Source organism: Lygodium microphyllum, chromosome 8 (genome assembly GCF_053477565.2).
Source record: "Lygodium microphyllum isolate KBCC chromosome 8, Lygodium_microphyllum_v1.1.10, whole genome shotgun sequence".
NCBI classification, from domain to species: domain Eukaryota; kingdom Viridiplantae; phylum Streptophyta; class Polypodiopsida; order Schizaeales; family Lygodiaceae; genus Lygodium; species Lygodium microphyllum.
Genome location: NC_141142.1, coordinates 137,201,826 through 137,219,827, shown reverse-complemented (window position 1 = coordinate 137,219,827; position 18,002 = coordinate 137,201,826). Strand labels below are relative to the sequence as shown.

Below are 18,002 nucleotides of genomic sequence, written 5' to 3'. Positions count from 1 at the left end.
TGGATTTTTACAAGAGATAATATCTAGAATATCAAAAATCGACTAAAAACTTGTCTAAAAAAATCTAATATTTTGAACCATGGACACTACTACTAATGCCTAAAGTGGCATTGGCTCTCTAAATCTAAAAGGAAGTCACACTCTAGATTTTTATTTTTTTTTCACAGTGTGCGCATAGCGGCACGACATCGGCATGTCTATGGGTACTCCAGTTTTGGGATGTGATAGCCAGATGATACACAGCACTCTGGCTATATTCACACACAAAGCATATAGATGTGCGATATCGCTTCATCAGATAGATTCAGGAAGAGGATCAAATCACATTGACCAAGATCAAAACACAAGACAACCCTGCAGATGTTCTCACTAAAAGTCTAAGCAAAGCTCAGCACGAGCATTGCATATGACTAGTGGGAGTTGGTTAGAGGTTCACATCGAACCTTTAAGTGGGACGTTGTTGGGATAAAGGCTCGGATTAACCTCCTTGTATAGTACACGCACGTTGTATATGTGAATGCACCCTTACGTGCCTTAAGTATAAATACATTTTATTCTTTGTGTACCAACACATTGTTGGTACACTCATATCGCATCGTACTTTCACTCTGCTCTCACTCTCTCTAGCCGTCACACTCACTCCTCGAAGAACTTGTATCACTCTCAACTGAGCTCCAACACCTATGATAATCTAGTCATCCACATACAAGTTGACAAGCATACACTATCACCCTCAACCTTATAATAAAGGTTGGGGTCATGATTTTATAGATGGAAACCACTATGTAAGAAGAAGCAATCAATCCTCTTATACCAAGCTCGAGGAGCTTGCTTCAGGCCATAGAGGGCTTTTCGCAACCTGTGAACATGGTCCTTCTTCCCCTGCACAAGAAAACCAGGAGGCTATGGAACATAAATCTCCTCCTCTAGGACGTTGTTTGGAAAGGAAAACTTCACATCCATTTGAAAGACAAGCCAATGGTAATGGGCTACAAGAGCCAAGATAGCTCGAATAGTAGACAATCAATAGATGCAAAAGTCTCAAAGTAATCCAACCCTATCTTTTGTGCAAATCCCTTAGCAACAAGGCGAGCCTTACACTTATCCAAGGAACCATTCGATAGGTACTTGGTTTTACACAAGTTACTAGGATTTATCATCTATCTCTGACACACAAGCAACCCCCCTACTTGAAGCGGCCCCCTTGCCTTAAGTGGGTCCCCTGCCTAACAAGTCAACAAACATTGTTGATGATCGAAGGAGCTTGACATGACACATGGAAAACACCGACTATTCATGCCTACTTCAACTTCCCCAAGTAACCTTTGCCCTAGCTAGGCTCCCGTCTCCTCCGAACTAAATAAAGTTCTTGATAAGGTGCTACACTTGGTTGATGCACGACCTAGAGAATGCCCAACAAGAAGTGATGTACCACATAGTCGCAAGAAGGACCTGGTTGGCGACCACTACTCTCCCTACTAGTGAGAGTCGCGCTGAGCTCCAACAAACAAGCTTCTGTCTTATGCTCAAGAGAAGGGGTGCCAGACAGCTGTTGTTCTGAGATAATGTCAATCCCCACATGGCAACCAAGATATCTCACTACAGCCCAGTAGGGAATCCATGTAGAATCCTCGTGTTGTCGCCAACCTGGCTGCTTGGTGTCACATACCCAAAATCCATAGGACTTGTGCCAATTAATTAAGCCACCTGCTACTCTACAAAATATCTCCACGGCAATTACAAAGGACCTAAAGTTACTCTCATCCCTGTCTAGATAGACTGTTGTGTCATCCGTAAACTCCACATCTAGAAGCTCCTCAAACTTGAGGATAGGTAACCTAATGCCTCTGTTTTGTAGATTTGTCTCTCAAGAAAGAGCTCATGGCCTCTACTAGAAACAAGAACAAGAAGGGAGCTAGTGGGCAGCCTTGTCTAACTGATCTCTGAATGCTAAATTTGTATCCTCGTGCCCCACTGATCATAACCTAACTATGTGCTGAGGATTAGAGAGCCGCTATTACCCCGACCCACTGCTCTGGAAATCCCATCCTTAGCATCGTGCCCTCTAAGATTTATCATCTATCTTTGACATGCAAGGAGCCCCCTTGCTTGAAACAGCCTCCTTGCCTCAAGCATGCCCCCTGCCTGACAAGTCAATGAACATCATTGACGTCTGAAGGAGCCTGACATGACACATGGAAAATGCCAACTATTTGCACCTACTTCAACTGACTCAACAACCCTACAACCTGCACTGCCTGACCTGCCCATCGCCCACCATGAATTCACTCCTGTCACCATATCCTGTCATCTTCCCCTCCGCAACCACCACAGTCACCTCCCAACACAACAACAGCCCATCACCTTCACCTGTACAAGCCTAACTTGTGCAACCATGTCTAGTTCCTCACTCAAGCCGCATCCATCTCCCCCACTTCTGCACATCCCCCCCAAAGTGCCAGAATCACCAAAGAAAAGCTCTTTGGCACCAGTCATCCAATCAAAACCAGCACCACAGTGGCATGGAGATAACATGTCGCTCAAGATAGCACCCAATCCCTCACCACCACCAGGGGGCTCTGATGCAAACCCCCCCCCCCCCCCCACACACTTGGCCAATGCCTTCCCACCAATTCGCTTCTCTCCAAACATAGAGCAGGCGGAGACAAAGTGACGGCCCTTGAGGCGTCTTCTCTGGCCTACAAATTGATTGGAGATCTCCTGCCCATCCACATTCTCAAGGACTCCATCCAGTCAGCTCTTATCGGCACCCCAGTCTCAGGGCCACATGAGTGGTACCCCTCGGGAAGGGGTGTTTTAGGCTCCAATTAAGCTTGCTCATGCAGATGGAGGCAATGCTTGTTAGCAGCCCGCTTGACATCAGATCTTTAGTGGCATACTTCAACAAATGGATCGAGAGTCAAGTCTACTCATCGCTCGGAGATGGCACTGCCATCACTATCTCTTTTCTCAGCCTGGATAAGTACTTCATGCCATATCTTTCCGAGATTGGCAACACATTAATCAGAGGACAACACTTCAGGCAAGGCCGGAGCCGCATGATGCAAGACTTACATAGAGCATTAGTAGGAGTAGTTGATTTCCTCATATTGCAAGAGCATCATCTCTCGGCAGAGAGGACATCCAAATATTGCAGGAAGTTGTTGCCAAGTCAAAGTCACAATTATCAGGTAGCAACCATGGGAGATACAAAGATACAAGCTGGAGTATGCATATGTGTTGGGAAGCAATGGACCCAGTCAAGGGTATTGTGATTCCAAGGAAAGCTGTGTGGGTCTTAGTGAGAGTGGAGGAGTCACTTATTGGTATGTTGGTCATTTATGCCCCCGAATGGCCAACAAGATAGGAGATAGTTTTGGACTACCCTACCACACGTGGATCATTGGATAGTAGGGGGTGGTTTTAATATGGTGGAGGCTCTTGAGGACAAGAGAGGCACATACATGGAAACTATTAGAGGAGGAGAGCAAGCTACTTGCAAGAAGTTACTATTTCAAATTGGAGGCTAGGACCCATGGTTCATAGTAGAGTTTGGTAGGCCCACAGGCTCACTCCAATTCTCCATGAGAGACAAGAATAGGAATCAACACTTTCTCTAGGATTGACCAATTTTATGTAGACAATAGGGCTTGCGACTGTTAGCAGTCATGTTTGTCATGCCTTGTCATCTCCTGCCTGTGAGCCTCAGTCTGAGTCAGACGAGGACATTAGGAGCTCTGACGTGTCTGTCATGTGTTATGATGGAGGAGGCTAGTCACAGTCTTGACTGGCTGTCAGTTTGCATTTCTATGCATTCCCTTTATTTGTCGGGGTCCAGTGTGCATTTTTAGGGCAGTTTCTGCATTTCCCAGGCTGCCCACACCTGCCAGGCATTGTCCCCCTGTTTCGGGATTTTTTGGCCCCAGATGTGCCACGTTAGCATTTTGCGACTGCATTTAATGCAGCCGGACTGCATTAAATGCAGTCGGCCCATTTTTAGGGCCCCTGGGGCAGGTCGGCCAGTTTTAGGCTCTTTTGGCTATATATAGCCAGCCTCCCACACTTGGCTGATCATCTCTCTTCAGCAGGTGCACACTCCGACGTCCTTCCCCTCCGTCTTTGGTGCTGCCATCGTCATCAGCCTGATCTGATTCACTTACTGACACTTCGGGCTGCATGCAGGGACTGATCAGTCCATTTAAGTGTATTCAGCATTCATTTCAGTCAGTGCAGATTTTCTTCCTTCATTCTCTGCTTTCTCTCTCCTCTCCTCCGTGTTCGTGTTCTTCTTCCGTTGCGCACTCTCACAGCGACAAGGGTGACCTAATGGGCATCATACCTCGCACAACTCTCTCGGCCCACTCACCAATTCAACTACTTCTCTTTGAGAGAGTTGGAGAACCTCACTCTAGTGTCAAGATTCCAGAGCACTTGTTTGATGAGGATCATCTCAGAGAGACAGTCACATGGTTGAGAAGATCCGAACTCTTCTTAGTTGGACAGAGCGGCTACTAACTTGTTCAAGGAGGAGGTCAAGAAGAGGAGAGAGGGCCTTCTAGAGAAGGAGAGATCTGCCAGAGCATCATTTGCTGCCCTACAAAGGGGAGAGGAAAGACAGGCAATTTTACGATTGAGAAGGATAGCCATCTCCATCAAGAGGACCTTGACCACGTAGTATTCACTCGATGCTCTAGACAGAGGATCAAAGTAGTTGCTCACTTCCAGAGAAAGTGGCACATTGACCCAGACCCAACCACCTATCGGGGTAATGGATGGAGATATTGGGCTTACCATAGGAGATCTTTACAAAGATTATAGTGGGATCTAGAAGAATGGGTGTGGAGGGATCCATTTAGTGACAGACCTTGCGATGTGCCATTCTTTGGCTACACTACTAGGTTGGGGAGGAGAATACAGACGAGTAGGATCAAAGCACAGCCAACAACCTCCCTCGAATGGTTCAAAGAGGGAATCAAAAAGAAGTTCCTATGCGACTTTTGAAGGAGCTACACGATAGCTTCAGGCCTAGTAAGATTCCAAAAAAAAAGGTACTTAGTCTTATAGGCCCACTTCACACCAACCACCTTACACTTTCGTGGACATGGAACCAACTTCCAAGTCTCGTTACACTCAATAGAATCAAACTCCTCCTACATAGCGCAATGCCAAATATCCTATGCAAGAGCCTCATCAATGGTAGTAGGCTCATGACCCTAAAGAATTTGTGACATAAGAGTATAGTTCACACAAAGTGAACTATCCCATTGGGCCTACAATCTAGTTGATTTACGTGGGCTTGTAGGGGTAGCACGAAAGTGAGAAACACTTGAGTCATGCATAAGTTGTCAATACCACCACGGAATGATGATAGGCTCATCCTTCTAGGAAGGAGGCTGAGTAACCTCTAATACTTGCAATCCATCTATCTAGGATAGGGAACCCCCCCTCATTGGGTGAAGGGAAATCCCCCTCATTTGATGAGGAAGGCTCCCCTTCTAATAGCTCAATAACCCAAAAAAAACGTTGTTACGAGAGCGGTGATCGAGGGCAAACCTCACTCACAACCCGATAATGAGACGTTAAGGGCCGGTTGGGGAAATTTGACTTTGCCGGATACACAACACAATACAAAAATTTAAATGTTTTGACAGACACCACACGAACCACACACGAAAAACAAAACAATAAACAACGCCTCTTGTAGCTTAAAACAATTAAAACCCAAATTCGGTAGAGCATCACACAACCACAACACAACGAAAATACCAACAATTTGAAAACAAACCAAGTGAAATATATTCTTGTACCTTAACAACCTTGAGCCGACGCTCAGCACCAAATCCAAATTCTTCAACTTCCAAATTGGCATGACAAGAGCTCACTCTAGCATGTGACCCTCCACGCTCCTCTCTCACAAAATACAATTGTAATCAAGGGGGAAGGCCCCTAACTCTTCAATCTCCTCCCCTTATATAGTTTCCTCATTCTCTCTCACGTTGGTTTTTGGGCTTTTTGCTTTTCTACAAGGCGAAGGCTTTTATGCTTTCCAAACAAGCTTTAAAATCTAAAACGTTCGTTTAAGCTTTAAAATCTAAAACGTTTTAAACGAAGATAACTCATAAGCTTTAAGGCTTTGAGAAGCTTTTCATAAAGCTTTTTTTGACTTTTCATTCTCCTCACTCGCCATCCTCACGCCGTCGAATTTGCGTTTCAGGACGCCGCCAAATCTGCGTTAAGTACGCCGTCTAATGCAATGCCACCACATGCAAACCACCTGCGGAATTCATCTATAGATCGCCATTATGGTTCGTTAATTAGCCAAACCGCCATGTCAAATGTACTTTCATAAAGGCTCCCTGTCCTCATGAACATGGTCGCCATCCAAATCCGTCATCTTTTCTGTTATTGCATGTGTCTTCGATCAGGTCTCTGCATCAGCACCGCCATATTAGCCCGTCATCAGCAGTCAACACTGCGTATGTTGTCACCCGCCCTATCATCATCCAGTGGCCATAAAAGGTGTCTTCATCACGTTTTCGAACGTCAAGCAGGTCGAGATGCTATATTGTCTGCCTTGGAAGATGGACTGAACAATTACTGCCTTTTCTCTCAATTGTCGATACCTTTTCTGTAGATGTTTGATAGAGCAAAACTCTGCAGGTAAATTGTAACTGCCCGCAATCTAGTCAGCCTGATTAATCCGGCTGACCTGATGCCATCATGCTTCATTTATGGCAGCCGCCCTTTGTCTATAATGTCGTTACTCTGCGTATGTTGCAGTCGTCGTTTCCTGATTGCCATCTCATCCAATTCTCATCTTCATAGTCTTTGCCATAATGTCTTCGTCAAATCCCCACCACACAAACTACGACTTCATCAGGCTTTTCGTATCAAATTTGCAGGGCTGCATTTGTTTTTACGAATCTAAAACCTGTCTTGCTATTCTCAGAAAACATATCTTCATCAAATTCTGCGGCTTCCCTACTTTCCTCAGTCAGATTAAGGGCTCTTTTTGGATGGTGATGTTTGTTTTCCTATCAGAATTTGGCACCAATATTAGAGTCAAAATGTCAAGCTGCCTTCCTTTCAATGGACTGCCACCATATTTTGACCAAAGAAACCTGCCTAACCTTCCTACGTTATCCCTACATCATATCGGTCTTACCTGCAATAGTAAAACATCTATTTTTCTTGAAAAAAATCATCACTCTGTGACTTCTTTGTTTCCTGTCGTGCGATCAAAACTATAAGCATATCAATTCGATCAGCTTTCCTCCAAACATGCGGATACATTTGGAAGCTCTGTTGTGATCATAATGACCATCTTAAACTCTTTTAAGAACCCCAGATTTTGAATCGTTGACAACCAACCCTTGCAATGTTGATCCTTTTTGGTAAGTTTGACAAATTCAGTATCTCAAGTGTAGGCCTTCTCTATACCATCGTCTTCTTCGAAACCTCCAAGAAATGCCTTTAATCTTCTTTTGATGGAATGTATTTTAGCTTCAATCTCTTTGTACTCTTCTATTTGCTTCAACACCCTTCTCTTCATATGAACCTGTTTTTTATGCAATGTGTCCTAGCAACAAAATATGCTTTGAAAGAGTACTTCCTGCCCATTCATACATGATTTGAGAAGATATGCAAATTGGAATTCTTGCTATGCAACCACTCAATCGATGCTACACACAAAATTATGGATGCACTGAAAAATTTGTGCCTAGCCTATCTAGATGTGCTTGTGCGTCATGCAAAATGCAAACAAAATTCCTTGATTATTTAAATCCTTATCTTCACCTCTCAACTCTCAGCAAGAAAATATGTTATACTCCGCTTCACCCAAATTCTCACAATCACTCAAGAAAATGATGGTCCTCAAGATGTTGACCAAATAAAAACAACCCATCTCACAATTGGCGGCGTCCTTCACGACCCTCTAACTCTCCCAACCACCTTACACTCTCAACCAGAGATTCCTAACTTTGTGATGAACATCCCAAATGGTGTGTGCAAGAAACAGTGCGTGCTCAATGACAGGTGCTCTCTCAAGTGCGCGCGCATCTAGTATTTACTGCATATAGCTGCAGCGGGCCTCATGCCATGCTAGTGCTCAACAATGGTGCGAAAAGTGCTTCATCCCAACCCATGGCATGGAAGTATTTGATAAGAACAGGAGACAACCCCCGAGTGCAGTGCATCTCTTTTATTTGGGTTATAGAGCCGATAGCTCTTTACGATCGTGTCACAACCCACAAATACAAGCTTCTTTGACTTCAATTCAAGTTTGCTCCCTCTCTTCTTCTTGTCCACATGGACAAAAGCATCAAAAATGCGAAAATGGAAAATGGAAGGCTTCTTTTCAAAGAAAGTCTCATAGGAAGTCATATCCTGTAATGCAAAGGTAGGAGATCGCTTGCGGATGTTAACCGCAATAGCCACCACCTTCAACATTGATCGACATGGTCCGGTTGGTAAGCTCCACCACACCATTCTCAAATGATGTGTTCAAATAGAAGTACTCCATTCAAATGATGTTATTCTTGCAACACTTGGAAAAGAGGTTGAAACAAAACTTGTCACCATGATCTACTCAAATGCCTCGAACCTTAAAAGACATTTGCGTTTTTGCAAAAACCTTCCAATCGCAAAAGTTGGAGTATGCCTTTCTTTTGTACCCCCAAAAATAAGGCCACACATAACAACTGAGGTCATCAATTATCAACATCAAATACTTGGCCTTCCCAATGGAGACGTATCCATAGGACCGTATAGGTCAGTGTGGATCAACGCTAGCATTGTAGAAGTTCTATGAGAGGCAACCTATGGATGGGGCTATCCATGCTACTTGCCCCTTAAACAGCTAGGGCATAGATTGTAAATGGGAGGGAAATCGGAAAGTCCCTCCACCATCTTCTTCCAAGACGCTCGCTCGATAGCATCAAAGTTGAGGTGCCTACATCAGGCATGCCAAAGCAATCCTAGATCATGGGAAGTCCTCGTGGCAAGGGTTGTGAGTGTATAAAGCCCACCTTCATGTGTACTTATCCAAAGAACCACTCTTGTAGAAGCATCCTCCACACTTACTACATCTTATGTAAATGTAACACTGGTATCTAGCTATGTAAGACCGTGAACAAACAATAGGTCAAAACCCAAATCTAGTATATAAAGAACTTTGGTAGAAGAATATTATCGATCCAGCAATAGGGGAATGGTCCCCACTCCACAAGCAGATACACAAGAATTATCACCAATGGTGATGAATCCTCCTCTAGAACTCATGATCTAAAGCCAATTATGTCGATAGGTCATGTGGAAAGAAGCTCCATTGTACACAAGCCAAGGCTTCTCCGTAGTGGAAGAAGTAAGACCAATATCCTCCTCCTTGAATACATGTACAAAGAGGGACTCAATGGTAGCTAGGGTAGCCTTCGAATCCTTAGACCCCTCCTTGGGCTTTAAATGGGGGTTCTTCTCCCAACACCTCTCCTCTAGATGTTTACCCTTCCCACAGTGTGGGCACTTGGGTTTCTTATTACCCCTCATTTCCTCCTCGTCATCCAGTTTCTTAACCTTGGGCTTCTCCTTCTTCTTCGTTCCTCGTAAACTTGCTATGAAAGCCTTTATAGACCTGGATCCACTAGCTCATATCACTCTAAACCGCTCATCATGCTCCAAGACTACAAGCTCATCCCTCATATCCTCTAGTTTATTGATGTGATCCTTCATGGAAGGAGAGTCATCAACATTGAGCATCTAAAGTTTCTTCTCAAGAGAGATCGTGTGGGCAAACATCTTTTGATGGTACAAAGATACAAGCCTCTTCCACACTTTTGCTGCTGTCTTTAACGTGTGAACATGCACTAGGACAGAATCCTATACGTTGAGCTAAAATATGCATTACTTTATGATTAGCCTCTTAAACAACCCCAAAAGACACTAAAAATGCTCTTTTAGAGTAAAACCCTAAAATGGGAAGCGGTTCGAGAGAGTTCAATGGAAACCCTAAACGGGAAGCAATTCGAGAAAGTTTAGTGGAAATCCTAATTTTTGGGCGCCCTTCCATATTTATAAATAGACAGGCTGCCCCCATTCAGCCATTATCCATGTTTGTAGGTTACACCAGCCCACACTCCCTCTACTGCTGTCGGCGCCCAGTTTCCAGCCTGCAGCATGCCTCCATTTGTTGTCCAACCATCATCGACTACAACCACATTATCTTTAGTCTGTCCATTGCTGTAGGCGACAACTCTCAGTTGCTGGCAACTGCTCCAGACTAACCCAGACTGCTGTTCAGCCTGCTATCCATCATCTCCAGGGTCATCCAGTCTGTGTTTTCAACATTGCAGGCCCTAACGCTCTCAGACACTGTTTCAGCCTGCTGTTTACAGCAGATCTGCACAGTTTCCAGCCTTCGATCAGTGGTACACTGCTGCGTTTACCAGTTTCCAGCCTCCAGACTGCTACGTTTTGGTGACCAGCCTGCTGCCATTCACTATTCAATACTCCTACACTCCGACTGGTGGTCACAGACTTGGGATCCATTTTCGGTGGACGTCACACTCCGACATTGCTCTACTTTTGAGCACACTGTACACTCTTACATTCATTTACAACATTCATTCACTTCAGAGCTGTGTTCTCTCTCTCCCTTCTTTTGTTTGTGTTTGAGTATTGAGTTTTGTGTTTAGGGTTTGAGTTTTGCCCTCTGTGTCTATGTCTATGTCCGTCTCTTTGTGTTTCTGTCGTGATCGTACACTTTGTGTGTCCTCAGTGCAAACCTTAGCAGTTTCCTTCACAACGTATCAGAGCAGGTGCTCTTGTAAAGAGTATCCTGCGGATATTATGGAGAGCTAGTCTTTGTGCGAGGCACACAATACGACTCGTAACTGAATCACAATGTCCCAGACACCTTCTTCTCCAGTTCCTATGATGTCTTATCAGACTTCTCCATCATTGGAGGCCCTGAGACGGCATTATGGACTCGTTGAGGAGGACAACACTCCACCTTCACCAGATTTCACTAACATGACAGAGGAGGACTTTGAGAAGTACTATCGCAACAAGTATGGTGATGTTTACACCCCTCCTACCAATTTTGCTACCACATTCGGACCAGTTGGTGAGGCTGGCCACCTCTTCGATCATGGAGGACATACGGCATTTGGAACGTCTGGCAATCTATCTTCATCATCTCAACCAGGTCCAATGTCAAGTTTGTACAATTCTTTTATGTTTCATGAATCAAAACCCTTGCTTGCTTCTTCTTTTGAGGTATAAGATCTGGATGGCTTTGCATATGTGAACTTCAATAGAGGGGGCTCACGAAGTAGACGAAATTTAGGTACATCTACAGCTTCTGTTTCATTTGAGCATATCACACACACTTCTCACTTCCCTCCCATCCCACCCTCTTCTATATCACACCTCTCATCATCTTTCCAAAACCTTGGATTACACTCCACATCTACTTCACACACCCTAGGGGTTGGATCTTCCATCTCCACTCCTTGCATCTTTTGCTTCTCCACCCCATTCTCTACCTCTTTCCACCATGGTACTTTGTTAGAGGGAATGCCACCCTTTAACACAGTGCCTCTCACCTTTCAGCACATAAGTACACCCATAACTCCTGGGATGACTGTGATGGGCAACCCCCTCACTATCTCCAGCTCACATCTCCCATAACCACTCATACGCAGGGGTTTCCATCCTCAGCTTATGGTGTGTCTTCCCACTCTCCTTGGGTTACACCTACGCAGGGATTCCCATCTTCTGCTCACCATGTTCCTGTCCCACCTCCTTGGGTTCCTCATGTGGCTACCATGCCCATGCCTAGTCAACCCATCCCTACCTATGGATCCACCTTGCACACTACACACATGCCTGGTGGGCACTCTGGGGCCCATTCCCAAGTGTACTCCACTCCCCCATCCTACCCACACTACACTTTTTCACACTATCCATCTCTGAGCACTACCACTCCTGTTGCAACGGCCAAGAATGCCTTCACGGATAAGATACGTTTTAACAGGTCAAATTTTCACCACTTTGTCTAATTTCATGCAACAAGTGCTTGACTCTCAGGGTCTTTGGGACCTCATCATTGGTCTAGAGCCTATGCCGGACCATCGACTAGCTCACCTTGATTACATCTGTCAATGGAGAGCCTGCAATGCCATAGCCAATACCGAGCTGATGCAGGGATTGCTTCCCAAGTTTCACTCTCAGTTGCAACACTTTTCGCTCGCGTCAGAGCGTTGGAATCACCTTCTCGACCGCTATGCGGCTCGTGATCATACTTGGCACATCAATCTCGACTTTGAGCTTCAAGAGTTCTCTATTAAGAAAGGGGATAATCTGAAAGTCAAGCTGGCTGAATACAGGCGGTTACTTGCCGAGTTCGCCACTACTGGCTCTCCAAAGTCAGATGACGATCAGGTTACATTCTTCTTGAATAATTTTCCCAACAAGTACTTCAATTTCATTCAACACATCATCTCCCAACCTAGATTGCCAACCTTCTACGAGTTTGAGTGCCAGTTCTTGCGTTACACGAGGCTGTATGATCAAGTCCACAAAAAATCCTCATCACAGCCTTATTCAGAGTAGAGAGGGTTAGTTGCCTCTTCTTCGGGAGGGACAACCACTAATCGCAAGAACTCGCTAGATGCAAAGGCAAGCCAATCAAAGGGTGACTCCTCTTCCTCAGATGGAACCAAAGAATCTAGACCTATCTGGCAGCAACTCCCTAAGAAAAATCAGTCTTGCACACATTGCCAGAGAGCAGGCCATGTGGACGAGGAGTGTTGCTCCAAGGCCCAAGGTCTTCCACCTAAAAAGCCTCGGCAAACTGTTGTGACTGTACAGTCCAGTGGGGCTACGCCCTCCACTTCTGCTTCATCTGCTTCTTCAGCACCCATTGTTGTTGTTGTTGGATATGTGGCTCGAGTATAGCCTCAGCGGCCCATCTCTTTCACTACCCCTGAGGGATTAGCTGATTGGTCTACAAGTTTCGATCCCGTTGCACTTCATGCATCCATCACACCTTCCTCTCCACCTCGTTAGGCATTCCCTTGGCAAAGCCCTGCTACTGGACATACGCGATGGTAGCCACCTTCTTCTATTCACATGCCTCTAGGTCCTTTCGGATACCCTAGGTCAGTCTAGCATTCATTTTTTACACTCTTAGAGTAGGGCCCATAGGATTCATTATTCTTAGTTTTTCCATTTTTTTGTCTTCCGCTGCATTTACTCACATACATATACGTTCATTGCATTTATTTTGAGTTAGATTTTCTTTCTGTTCTGTTTTGCTTTGGAGCATCTCACCACTAACCTTTGTGTTTACAAATTCTCATCTCTTTTGCAAGGTTTTGTCTTTCAGTATAGGGCTAACTTGCAAATTGCTTTGGTCCTCCCTGGGCTAGAGACGTGGGGATGCGCACCATTCCTTTCATGGTTTCATCATCCTAGAAGTGCTTGCTCTTCTTCCAGCATGGCATTTTCCCCTCCTGAGGCAGATCGTATAGCATCTCTCTCGATGCTATCATGGTGGTGACTTCTACCTTGCTCTTCTAGCAGGGTGCTTCATCCACTTCATCTTCTTTCATTCCTTATGGTTCTTGGCACCATATGAAGACCGATATCAGGCTCCTCTTTCTTCTTCAGCATCTACATCCAGGTTGAGCGGGGGTTCCTACCCTTCTTGGTATTCTACAGGCTTCAGCACTTTGTCTTCGACATCAGCTTCTTCCCCCTGTTGTACCTTACCGTTTGCATTGCATGATTACATCATCCTTATACGAGAGCACTTGGGCAAGTGAACAATTTCCCCACGAGAAACACTGTCCAAGTGGCACCTACTGCATGGGCATTCTTTAGCATGTCGCATACTTTGCATCTCATTGTGCAGAGCACCACTTGCACGGATCCTAAGCTGTTTCCACCGGCGGCTGTTGTTACCACACCACCCTCCTTCTTCATCACATGGATACCTCATCACCTATTTTTCCTCGTCATCGATACCCTGAGTGGATAGGTTAGCTTGTATTGTTTTGTAATGTGTTGGGTGTACCCTCCCTACTCCCATCTTCTAGGTCACTTTTACTCAATCGGCCGCATTCCATCAAATTTGCTTCACTTATTCAAAAAAAAAAACATTCCATAGTTCCATTCGCCTTTGTAAGGCTTGGTAGGCCACTGGATAGCCGACGTGCACCCTTTGTCCGATGCCCTGTCCTCTCTAGGGTGACTACTTGGATTCCCTTGGTACGATAACCATCGCCTCTGTAGTCTTAGTAGGCCACTAGGCAGCCGACGTGCACCCTTTGTTCGATGCCCTGGTGGCTGCTTTGGGATGGGATGCCTTGGGGTACATAAACATCACAATGACTGGCCTAACCTTTCAACTCAGTTTTGGGCCTAAGAGGGGGTGTTGAGCTAAAATATGCATTACTTGATGATTAGCCTCTTAAACAGCCCCAAAACACACTAAAAATGCTCTTTTAGAGTAAAACCCTAAAACGGGGAGCGGATCAAGAGAGTTCAGTGGAAACCCTAAAATGGGGAGCGGTTCGAGAGAATTTAGAGGAAATCCTAATTTTTGGGGCGCCCTTCCATATTTATAAATAGACAGGCTGCCCCCATTCAACCATTATCCTTGTTTGTAGATTACACCAGCCCACACACCCTCTACTGCTATTGGCGCCCAGTTTCCAACCTGCAGCGCGTCTCCATCTGTAGTCCAGCCATCATCGACTACAACCACATTATCTTCAACCTGTCCATTGCTGTAGGCGACAGCTCTCAGCTACTGGCAACTGCTCCAGACTAACCCAGACTGCTGTTCAGCCTGTTATCCATCATCTCTAGGGTCATCCAGCCTGCGTTTTCAGCATTGCAGGCCTTGATACTCTCAGACACTATTTCAGTGTGCACTTTACAGCAGACTATGCACAGTTTCCAGCCTCCGATTGGTGGTACACTGATGCATTTACCAGTTCCCAGCCCCCAAACTGCTGCATTTTGGTGTCCAACCTACTACCATTCACTATTCAGCACTCCTACACTCCGACTAGTGGTCACAGACTCGGGACCCGTCTTAGGTGGATGTCACACTCTGACATTGCTCTGCCCTTGAGCACACTGTATACTCTTACATTCATTTACAACATTCATTCACTTCAAAGTTGTAATCTCTCTCTCCCTTCTTCTGTTTGTGTTTGAGTTTCTGTGTTTGAGTTTTGAGTTTTGCGTTTAGGGTTTGAGTTTTACCCTCTGTATATGTGTTTGTCTCTTTGTGTTTCTGTCGTGGTTGTACACTCTGTGTGTCCTCAGTGCAAACCCTAGCGGTTTCCTTCACACTATAAACTCATGAAAAGGAAGAATCGTGCTTGAGAGTTGAGCCGATTCCATAGGGCTACACAATCCATTGATGTTCCTTTACAGGGATCCTCCATGGATACCCTAGTAACAAGCTCCCAAAGATTGAAGGTGCCTAGGATGCATTCCACCTTACATATCCAAAGCGAATAGTTCAAACTATCTAGCCCGTCCTCTTTGGGTAAGAAGGGAGAATAGGCACTTGGATAGGAGATGCCAGGTTAGGGATTTTAAAGCTAGTAGAATGGGTGCAACATGCAGAGAGGGTTGAGCTCCAAATGTCCCTATCAAACTTTGACTAGAGCTCACAACTCGGAGATGGACTGATAAAATAAGGCACGTTGATAATTTCATGGTCTTCCAATCCTAAGCTATCCTTTTCTATGGCACTTCATCCTTAGATTGACGGCTAGATGGACAACCTGGGGGAAGGGAAAAGGGGGGGGGCGAGGGGTCGGGGCGGTGAGGGGATTCCACTGATGCAGTGCTTTTGTCACAATCAGCAGAGTACTGACCATTTGTGGAGCATGACATTGTTGAATATCCGACCATGCATACTCCCTCATGCAGTGAATATTGTGACATGTTTCAATGTGTATAATAACCTAGCTTTAGGCGTTTAAGATGAGCTCAAAAATGGGGATCAAACCCCTAAAGCATACAAAACTTGAAATGGGAATGCACAAAGGCATCAAACTTGGGTTTAATGAATTGAAAAGATCCAAATAACAGTTGGATCCTGCAGCAACTACTCTTTCTTTCAGAACATCAATAATTTACGATATCTAATAACAAGATGGCATTCAATATGTACCTAGTTTGAGAACATTACTAGATTTGCATTTGTTCAATGCACGTGACGTGGTCACCCCCACAGCTCCGTGATGTTGGTTTATTTGTTGCCGGTTTATCGCAGTTCAATTAACTACAACACTAGTTGGCATGTTCTCTCGCTAATTAATTAATTGAGTAGAACACTAGCTATCAGTATCGAATTAACTAGATTACTAACTAATTAATAATCTAATTGGGTAAAATTAACTAACGAGCTATTTACTTAATTATTAACAAATAACTATCTAATTACTAAAATGAACTATAATTAGTAATTATTTAATGATCTATTAACTATTCACTACTATGAAGTTAAGTAATCATTAACGGAACTATTAATTAAACAATCAAACAAACTAATCACTAATTATCTAAATCAATCAACAAAACAATATGTAATTACTAACGTTACTAATGAAACAAACCAATGAAGTGATCACTAACTATCTAAACGAAACAACTAGACAGCATGCAATTACTAAGTAACAAACTCCGAATTAGTAACAAACTATAATTTAATCATTACTATGAATTAATCAACAAAATAATCGAACTAATATCACAAAGCATCCAACTAAGCAATACGTAATTACTAAGTAATGGACTGCTAATTAGTAACAAACTAGTAACTAATTACTACTATGAACTAATCGACAATATATTCGAACTAATCACTACTTATATATATGAACTAATCGACACTATGTGAGCTAATTAGTTCGAGCAACTGATCTACGAAGCCGGTGAATCGCGACAAAACAAACTTCGGCGCTTCGCCTGGTCGCCAATGCTTGCTTGCTTGCTTGCTGCCGTCCCATGCTTCTATCCAATCCTCCTTCGTCGTTGCTCGCTCTCTCTCTCTCTCTCTCTCTCTCTCTCTCTCTCTCTCTCAATGAATGTCGTCCCTTTCTCATTCTGGAGGACATCGCAACCACAATGTCGATTTTCGTTTATGGTTTTATCGTTGAATCGTTGAGAAAGCAAAAAGCGTCGCGTCGAAACGAAAGATGACGTGAAAGAAAAAAATATACATATTATTAAAAATTAAACAAACAATTAAACCAACCAAAGATTACCATGTCAGCTTTGGAAACTAACCTTCATGACCTTGGCTCCCTTCGTACTTTTTTGAAAAAACAGCTTGCTGAGCAATAGTCTTCGCCATCCATAGACGACTGTTTGCCGATGTGTCGCTTACAAACTTGTGGAATGCGGGCTAAGATTTGACTAGCTTATCTATGCTACCTAATCTAGCAAAATATTGGATCTTATGATGATAGGATTAAAACCCCCGTGTCAGCTCGGTCATATGTGTAGCCTTTACTTCCATTGCACTAGTCACAAGAAGTTTGAGACAAGTTTCCACAATAGTTTTCATAATGTGAATCATGGCAACATCATGAGCTTATGCGAGGAAGGGATTGTGTACCTAACCAGGTGTGGACAAGGCAAGGGGCTCTCGAACCTCCCTTTCCTTTGGGTATGGGACGTCTCTCAAGCAAAAAGCTCATGAATCATGACGATAAACAAGATAGAAGAAAAACAAAGGAGAAGAGCCCCTCTTTTCACATCATTGGGGAAATGTCAAGAACTTCTTGAGAATCAATCAAACTGCCCAACTGATGTGAAATGGCATGAATCATTATCCTTTTTGTGAAAGATTCGTTGTTGTTCATCTGGATGAGGTAGTATCCACAACTCTACCGCACCTCAAGCCTAAAGGGCTTTGAAGTTTGCACTACGATAAAACTGGCAAAACAAACAAATCAACATCACAGAGCTAT

At 44.2% G+C, this 18,002-nt stretch overlaps 1 protein-coding gene across 4 annotated transcripts in view; it reads right to left on the bottom strand.

The window, feature by feature from the left end:
* LOC148032912 (pentatricopeptide repeat-containing protein At3g57430, chloroplastic-like) overlaps nt 1–17,512 on the bottom strand; it is a 28,992-nt gene extending 11,480 nt beyond the window's left edge. The window contains exon 1 of one of the 4 annotated variants that reach the window (XM_087683608.1): nt 17,317–17,512. The gene's annotated coding sequence lies outside the window, so the exon portion shown is untranslated. Of the gene's footprint in view, nt 1–5,807; nt 9,241–16,946; nt 17,133–17,316 lie in introns of those variants that run through there. The other 3 variants (XM_087683605.1, XM_087683606.1, XM_087683607.1) reach the window with 3 other exon arrangements.
* Between the last annotated feature and the right edge of the window lie 490 nt (nt 17,513–18,002).